General features: G+C 45.6%; 1 long non-coding RNA gene across 1 annotated transcript; it reads right to left on the bottom strand.

The window, feature by feature from the left end:
• Nucleotides 1-319: 319 nt before the first annotated feature.
• On the bottom strand, nucleotides 320-5,494 carry LOC147002171 (uncharacterized). Its single transcript, XR_015044568.1, has 3 exons — nucleotides 5,266-5,494; nucleotides 3,146-3,282; nucleotides 320-635 (listed from the first exon to the last, which is right to left on the bottom strand). It is a non-coding gene; the product is annotated as an uncharacterized LOC147002171 (long non-coding RNA).
• Nucleotides 5,495-8,053: the final 2,559 nt, after the last annotated feature.

The following is an 8,053-nucleotide window of genomic DNA, read 5'->3' as shown; positions in this document are numbered from 1 at the left end:
AAATAAGTCTTTTTAAAAAAAGATCTGTTTATTAAAAAATGACTGTAGCATGACCCCTTCAGCCATTTTGTTTGTTTGTTTGTTTGTCAGGTCCTTCATTTCCATCTGCAATTTTCTTAACTGCTTAAACATTCTTAAAACTTTTTTGAAACAGAAAATATGAAGAAGAAAAAGAAAATACAAAACAAAACAAAACAGAAAATCCCCTTTGGGAGCAAAGCAAGAGATATCCCAACAGAATCAGCTGCAATACTTTTTTGTTGTTGTTTTTCGAGACAGGGTTTCTCTGTGTATCCCTGCCTGTCCTGGAACTCAATCTGTAGACCAGGATGGCCTCAAACTCAGAAATCCTCCTGCCTCTGCCTCCCAAGTGCTGGTATTAAAGGCGTGTGCCACCACTGCCTGGCTCTGCAATACTTCTTTTGCTGTTGTCTTGAAAAATAAAAATCCAGGCCTTCATCCCCTGCCATTTTTCTCTACAGCATTTGGAATCGGATTTCCCATTTTTATCCTTAACTTTTGAGCCCCACATTGAGATTCCACTTGTAGCTGGCAAAACTATGCCTCTGTTAGAGCATGAGGCAAATCGTAGTCAGCTGCTACAGACCGTCCAAAGCAGCCCCACATCCTTACACCTGGGATTGAAACAAAAGCACATTGTTATAATATTTCTGCACTTTCAAAGAAACCAAAATTTCAGATTTTCAAAAATAATCATATCTCATCCACCTTTGAGTTGTAGCACTGCAGCCCCCCTGAAGAGTCGGGGTGAAGCCTGCAGAACTGTGGCCCAGCTCTCCCCCTGGCCTTCCCGACACCCATATTAATGTCCTCCTCAGCTCCATATTTACATAAAGGTCTCTTATGGCCTGGGAGGCTGCTCAGCAAGCTCATAGTGCAATCCCCAGAATACATACTAAAAAAAAAAAAAAGAAAGAAAGAAAAGAAAAGGAGAGAGAGAAGAGAAGAGAAGAGAAGAGAAGAGAAGAGAAGAGAAGAGAAGAGAAGAGAAGAGAAAAGAGAAAAAGACAGACATGATGGTGCTTGAAATCTATCTCTGTTGGTCCTGGGCTCCATGGCCCTTCAGGTTGGCCCAATTGGTGACCCCGGGTTCCAGTGAATGATCCTGTATTATATTCTTTTTTTTTTTTATTTCCAATTTTTGTTAATTAGGTATTTTCTTCATTTACATTTCAAATGCTATCCCAAAAGTCCCCCATACCCTCCCCCCACTCCCCTACCCACCCATTCCCACTTCTTGGCCCTGGCGTTCCCCTGTACTGAGGCATATAAAGTTTGCAAGACCAAGGAGTCTCTCTTCCCAATGATGGCCGACTAGGCCATCTTCTGCTACATATGCAGCTAGAGGCACGAGCTCTGGGGGCACTGGTTAGTTCATATTGTTGTTCCACCTATAGGGTTGCAGACCCCTTTAGCTCCTTGGGTGCTTTCTCTAGCTCCTCCATTGGGGGCCCTGTGTTCCATCCAATAGCTGACTGTGAGCATCCACTTCTGTGTTTGCCAGACACCAGCATAGCCTCACAAGAGACAGCTATATCAGGGTTCTTTCAGCGAAATCTTGCTGGCTTATGCAATGGTATCAGCATTTGGAGGCTGTTTATGGGATGGATCCCTGGGTGTGGCAGTCTCTAGATGGTCCATCCTCTGTCTTATATTCTGAGGAGTGACACTTGGGTTTGTCCTTTGATCATACACATACACACACACACATGCATGCATCCATGCACACAGACACATACACATTGAGAGAGAGAGAAGAAAGGGAAAGAGGGAGGATCTGCCCGTTCTACTGTTGTCCTTTCCATATCTGTCAGGGAGCAACTAGAAAGTCTCTGAGAAGAGGACATGAGGATGTTACAGACTGAGCTACATCCCACCAATCCCCCGAGCTGGCTTACTCCTCTGACATGGGCCTATTGTGGGAGGCAGAGGGTAATTAAAGCTAAACGAAGCCATAAGGGTGAGACCCTGATTGAGGATGTTGGGGTTCTATAGAAAGGGACATTGACAACTTATGTTTCTTTTTCCTGATCCACAGAGAAGGGGGTCACAGGAGGGCACAAGAAAATGGTGGTCAATCTATAAACCAAAAGAAGAGGCTTCAGAATGGGGTGAAACTGACCTGCTTGGAACGCACAGGTTCCAGCTGCCAAAACAGTGGGAAAATGAGCTTCCCTCCAGCCACAGAGTCCTGTACCTGCTCATGGGCTAGGGTCCTGGAATGGCCTCCTCTGCATTGGTCAAGGCCAGTCGCCAGGATTTTGTTCCAGAAAACGGAGTATCTATGACTCTGGGGGAAAACTCTGTCTTACTCCACTGGAAACAAGATGAAGCCATAGCCCAGAGGCAGGAAGACCAGGAGTTCAGATCCTCCTCAGCTACATAGTTGAGGCCAGCCTTAACTACATAAGACTGCCTCCAAACAAACAGGGCCAGCAAGATGGCTCAGCAGGTAAAGGAGACTGCTGCCAAGGCCGTATGACCCCTAGAAGCCTCTTGGTGGAAGGGGAGGACTGACTTCTATTAACTGACCTTTGAACTCTACAGATACACTGTGGCAATCATATACTCATCTATACATTCATAAATAAATAAGAGTAATAAAAAAAAATCCTTTTGGGGTCAAGGAGTCTTCTGACCCTGGCTACAGATCCTCTAACAGAAAGGAGTTCCGAAGACCTCAGATCCACTTGCAATCACAAAGGCAAGAACCAGCACACAGGGTAGGAAGGACTTGCTCAGTGTCTCCTGGGAACTGCAGCTGGAGACCACACTCCGCCCCACCATCCAGAACTGAAGTCCAAATGGAGGGGAGCAGAGCTGGAACCCAAAGGGCTACAATAAATACTGGGGAAAAGAGTGAAGAGCTACCCCAGGATGTTGAGGAAAGACAAAAGACAGGGGAAAGGCAAAAGGCAGGGTTGAGACAGCCACCTGCACTCCCACCTAAGGGCCAGCTCAATCTAAAGGCAAAGCAGGAAGGGGGCGGGGACCGGGAGGGGGGGCGCTCAGCTGCTCAGGATCGAGGTGAGAGAGAGGCTTAGAGAGGAGCAGTCTGTGCTGAGCTCCAGGGCATCTGTGAGCGGGGCCCCTCCCATCCATCAGCACCAGCTAGGAAGCTCACCTGCACAGGTGGGACTCTTCTTCGTGTCCACACAGGCCTTTGCCTTGGGTAGGAAGTTCCATGTCTATTTTGGGCCACCAGCCGCCCCAAGTAGTGGTTATCCATTCACGGGCAGGACAGAGCTTCCAGCCTGACCTCTGGAAAGGAGAAAGGAGATCGCTAACAGTTGCTGAGACTTACGATCCCCCCGCCCCACACCATACACACACACACACACACACACACACACACCTTCATAGCCACAGGCCACTAGAGTCAGAATGTGCCACTTCCCACAGAAGCAGTGACTAGGAGCAGCTGTTAAAGGTGGTGACCCTCCTTAAGGCTTCCCTCCCAGCCCCAGGGTTCTGTCCCTCAGAAGCCTGGGGCCACCCCGCAATACAATCTTACAGTCATAGCTTCACCTTTCAAAGAAAGATATTTAAAGATGTGGGAAGAGAGGGGGAGGGAACGGGACAAGGGGCCGCTCGGGCTTTGGCCGACTGATTTCTTTTCGTGGGGGCGGGGAGGGGTGGTCTTCTTCTGTTTCACCCCCCCCAAAAAAAAAACCGCCAGCGACTGAAAACTGGTTTTGGATTTTAGATTTTTCTAATTTCAGATCAACGAGATTATGTGTTTACAGTCATCTCGAGTCAAATCAAATCTAAACATGGGGAGTTATTGTAGATTCGTGGGGTGAAGAAGTTGTGGGGGGGAGCTTTGAGTCACATGACTTTTATGCGGCAGAAACTTAATGAGAAACACACCACATTCCCAGAACCCTCTTTCTAGTCTGGGCTCCCGCAGAGATAAAAGGTCACAAGAAGAGAAGGAGGGAGCGGGCAGGAGCCTGTGGAGCCGGGAGGCGCTGTTTGACTGGAAAGTAGGCCCAAATTTCATCCGAGCTGCTATCGGCTGATAGTCTAACTGATTATTTTCTTTGAATGCCAGATGTGAAGAGCCTTCATAAAGGAACCTCAAACATCATCCATTTAAAAACAAATCGACCCAAGCAGTATGCATTGTGGCACAAAAGGGAACTTCGCAATTCCAGACTGTAGGGAAAGCCGAGCTGGGAGAGAGGCCTGGCTGAGACTGCATCCCACTGCTGCCCCCTGCAGGCCGTGAGCCACAGAGCAACCGAGGGAACCGGGCGGCTCGCCCTGGGTCAGCAGATGAAGTCCGGAGCCTGGAAGGATGGCTGCAGAGTTCTGGGCTGGGCATCTGCACACGCACAGCCTCATAGGATCACTAACGCTGCAAGGTGGAGACCTCAACCGCTTTCACAGGAGAGAAATTGCATAAGTCTGTGAACTGAGGGTCGTTATCAGGAAGCTGGCTTATCCAGCCCTCCTCCACACTTCAGTGCCTCTTCCATGGGCCTGTGTCCAAGGATCTCCATCTCAAGGCTCCTGTGTCCAAGCTAAAGCCAATGCACCCAAGAAGAATCTGGCCCGATGCCCCGATGCCCCAGCCATGCCCATGCAACCTAGACTAAGGATACTAACCCCTCCCCCGCACACTGTACTTCTGGAGACAGGCTTCATCCCTAATACATCTTAAACTGCCAAGCCAGAGTTCAAAAAGACTTGCAGAGCTAAGAACATCGGAGCCACCTCTGATACCAGCGTCCTACTCCTCTGTATTTGTATGCAAGCATGCACTGCCCTGGCTGTTCATTTTTGCACCCAGGGACTGACTGTATACAATCAGTGCACAATCCTGGGTGCACTACAGGTCACTATCAGTCACTGGGGCCCAGTGACCTCTAGGGCTGGGCCTGGCAAGGCCGTTCCAAGTGAAGGACGTCAATGTGGGGCCCGCGTGGCAGCCAGGCCCCGCTCTGCGCTCTCCGGTCCTGCTTCCAGAGACACTGTATGAAGTTGGTCTAAGACTTGTCGTGCCTCTTGAGTATTTCTTCCTTTGCTGAGAACCCTTAAAGGGCACACTCATCTCCCCAGCCTCATCTCTCATCATGACTCCTGGTCCGGGGAGCTGGGAGTCGACCTGCTCCCTCCCAACACAAGGCCTTTGCCCCAGGTTCCTCTATGGCTGTCTGACCTGTCAGACAAGTCCTTCTCCACACACTGTTCCTCCCTTCCCCCATGCCCCACCCCTGCATTCCTCCAGTGCCCACTGACCTCTCGTCACTACACCTCGAGCCACCTTCCTGTCCTCAGTGCTCTGGAAAGCATTCAGCAAATATTTGGCCACTGTTCCGCAAACGACTTCTCATGTACAAATAATCCCCAGTGGTCAGGGACTGCTTGAGACCCCACCTGTGTGTCTGTTTGCTTTGGGATTGTCTCAGACGTTTCCTTCAGTAACACGCCTTCCTCGGGGCTAGAGACAGAGGCTATTTTAGCCCAGTGTTAGTTGGCCATAATGACCTGTGGCCAGTCCAGGGAGGAGGCAAGGCCAGCGACTCCACAGGTTTTCCCTACCACTAGGGAAAACTCTCCTGTTACCAGCCTGGGCCGGCATCTGAGCACCACCTGGTGGCAGGTGTTGGTCATGGCATCCACTTTGCAGGCCCTTCCACAGCCTTTTCGGATAAAACGAACACTTGAAAAGTTCCACAATACCTCGTCCTTGAGAATCATAAGGAAGCCCAGTAATATGGGTAACATTAAACTGTTGACAAAACATGTCAAATGCTTGACTGTAACAGCCAGTTCCATTATCTGTTTTAGTATGATTTGGAACACCAAGCGTAGAAAAATAATGCAGGCAATGACTAATTACAATTTTAGTTGCTTCTCCTGTTAAAACAGTTGCATCTAGAAAGCCTGAAAAGGTGTCAGTAGTCACATGTGCATATTTTATTTTTCTAAAGTCGGAAATATGAGTATCGATTTGCAGTAATTGATTAAGTATAAGTCCTCGAGACTTAACACCATTATGTGGTACAGGTAGGAATTGAGAAGACTGAGAACAAGTCTTTACAATTTGACATGCACATGCTCTAAAAATACCAAATTATCATATCAAGCCATTACTAGTTTGATGATGTAAAGAACGGGATTATGTGGCCAATTGTTCTTGTGTAAGGCCTATAATCTGCCTGGAGTACAAATCTGCTGTGGCACTGCCTTAAGGAGTCTTGTCCAGGCAGTCCAGGATGAGTTCTTAAATGTCCAAGGACAGTCCTTTAAAGGAGCAGTACTTTCTCTTAACTTGAGTTGTATATGCATAAACAATTGCAAGCTTTGAGAATTAGCAGTATCTAAAAAAAGGGAACAATTTCAAACAATTGTAAGCCCATATATATATGTGTATATGTATATGTATATGTATGTATATGTATGTATATGTATGTATATATATATATATATATATATGCTATCAGTATACAAATTAAAAGCTTGAGTTTTCAACACTTTGAAAACACTGACTATAGCACGTAGTTCAATTATCTGTGCTGAAGTAGAGGGAAACTCGAAACTCACTAGAATATGTGACCCAATCACATATACTTCTCTCCCACAGAAGGGCTGTTTATAAATACAGTAGATACATTCTTTATGGGATACACGCATACATTTACAGGAAATACAAAAGCATGCATACAAGAAAAATTTAATAACTTGTCTTTTTGATAATGATTGCCAATTTTACCTAAAACGTTTGCTATGAAATAGGCCAAATGTCAATATTCTTTAATAACCAATTTAATTGATATTTGAAACAAGGAATAGATGTCTCTTCAGGTTTTTTAGACGTTCTCTCCAAAATACTTTCATGATTCTATCCTACAATCCTTTATTAACACAACAGCTTCATGATAGGATGTTAAAACTTTACTTGGTGATGAAGAAAGATGAATCCACATTAATGCTCTCTTTTGCCAAAGAATTGCTGTGGGCGCATTGAGTAACAATAACTAGAATAAGCAGCTAACAGTTGATTACAGAAGCTTTCTCTACTTTCTGCAAAGCTATCCTGCCTCTCACCGGTTAATTTGCATCTCCCTTGACAACATCCCACAAAGGCTTGAGTCCTCCTGTTGGGAGCTGAAGGCGAGGTCTTAGCCAATTAACATCTCCTGGAGCCTTAGGAAAATAATTTGAAGTAAGTAAATCATCTTTTCTTTCTTGAATTTTCTGTACCACAATTTTTCTAGGATGTAACTGAGGCCCCAAATATTGAGAAAGATATTGCCTCTGAATCTTTTTCTGGAGCAACAACTATTCCCCAAAACTTTAAAGCTCTTTGTATAAGAGCAAAGGTTTATAGTAACATCCCACCAGAGTGATCAGCTAATAAATATTCTCCATATAATAAACGATAGACACTGAAAGATTCACAGTCCTGGCTTCTAGACAATTTTTTTAAAAATATAATGTAAGGCTATTAGCCATTCCTAGATGCAAAACTTTCCAGTGATTACAAGCTCCCTAGAAGCAAACCCTTTATAATTATCAGGATACAAAGGAAAAAAAACTTCCAAATTCATAATTCTATATGGAGTAGGCAGGCCGGATTGTAATGCCTTCAGAAGTTCCACAGCCTCAGTGACCTTTCATAAATCGTAAGTTTAAACTCTATTTTGGACAACATCTGGATTGGTCTGTAATAATGTTGTTTTGGCTTAAAAATAATTCCTGGAGGTGGAGGCGAGGTGAGGCCCCAAAAACTTCCCTAAGCAGGGTTTGCAAAATAAAAGAAATGCCACACAAGCCTGGCTGAAGCTGCTCTGAGCTTTGCATTGTCTCAAATGTAAATATTTCTTAGTCTGAGCATATTGATAACCCCTCCTGCAGTGAGGACAGATTCCAGGGGAGCAATTCTATTGTCTGTCTATGCCTCTAATTTTTGGACAGTCTTTCCTAAGATGATTTATACTTAAAATATTCCTTATAACCTTGGCGCTATGAAAGCATTACTTGTACTGTAGTCCCCTGCAAGGCAGCAACCATAGCCAAACCC

This window comes from Mus caroli, unplaced genomic scaffold (genome assembly GCF_978045245.1).
Source record: "Mus caroli unplaced genomic scaffold, Mus_caroli_1 scaffold_11, whole genome shotgun sequence".
In the NCBI taxonomy this organism is placed as follows: Eukaryota; Metazoa; Chordata; class Mammalia; order Rodentia; family Muridae; genus Mus; species Mus caroli.
Note: the sequence above shows the minus strand (reverse complement) of the source record. Positions and strands in the feature narration are given on the sequence as shown.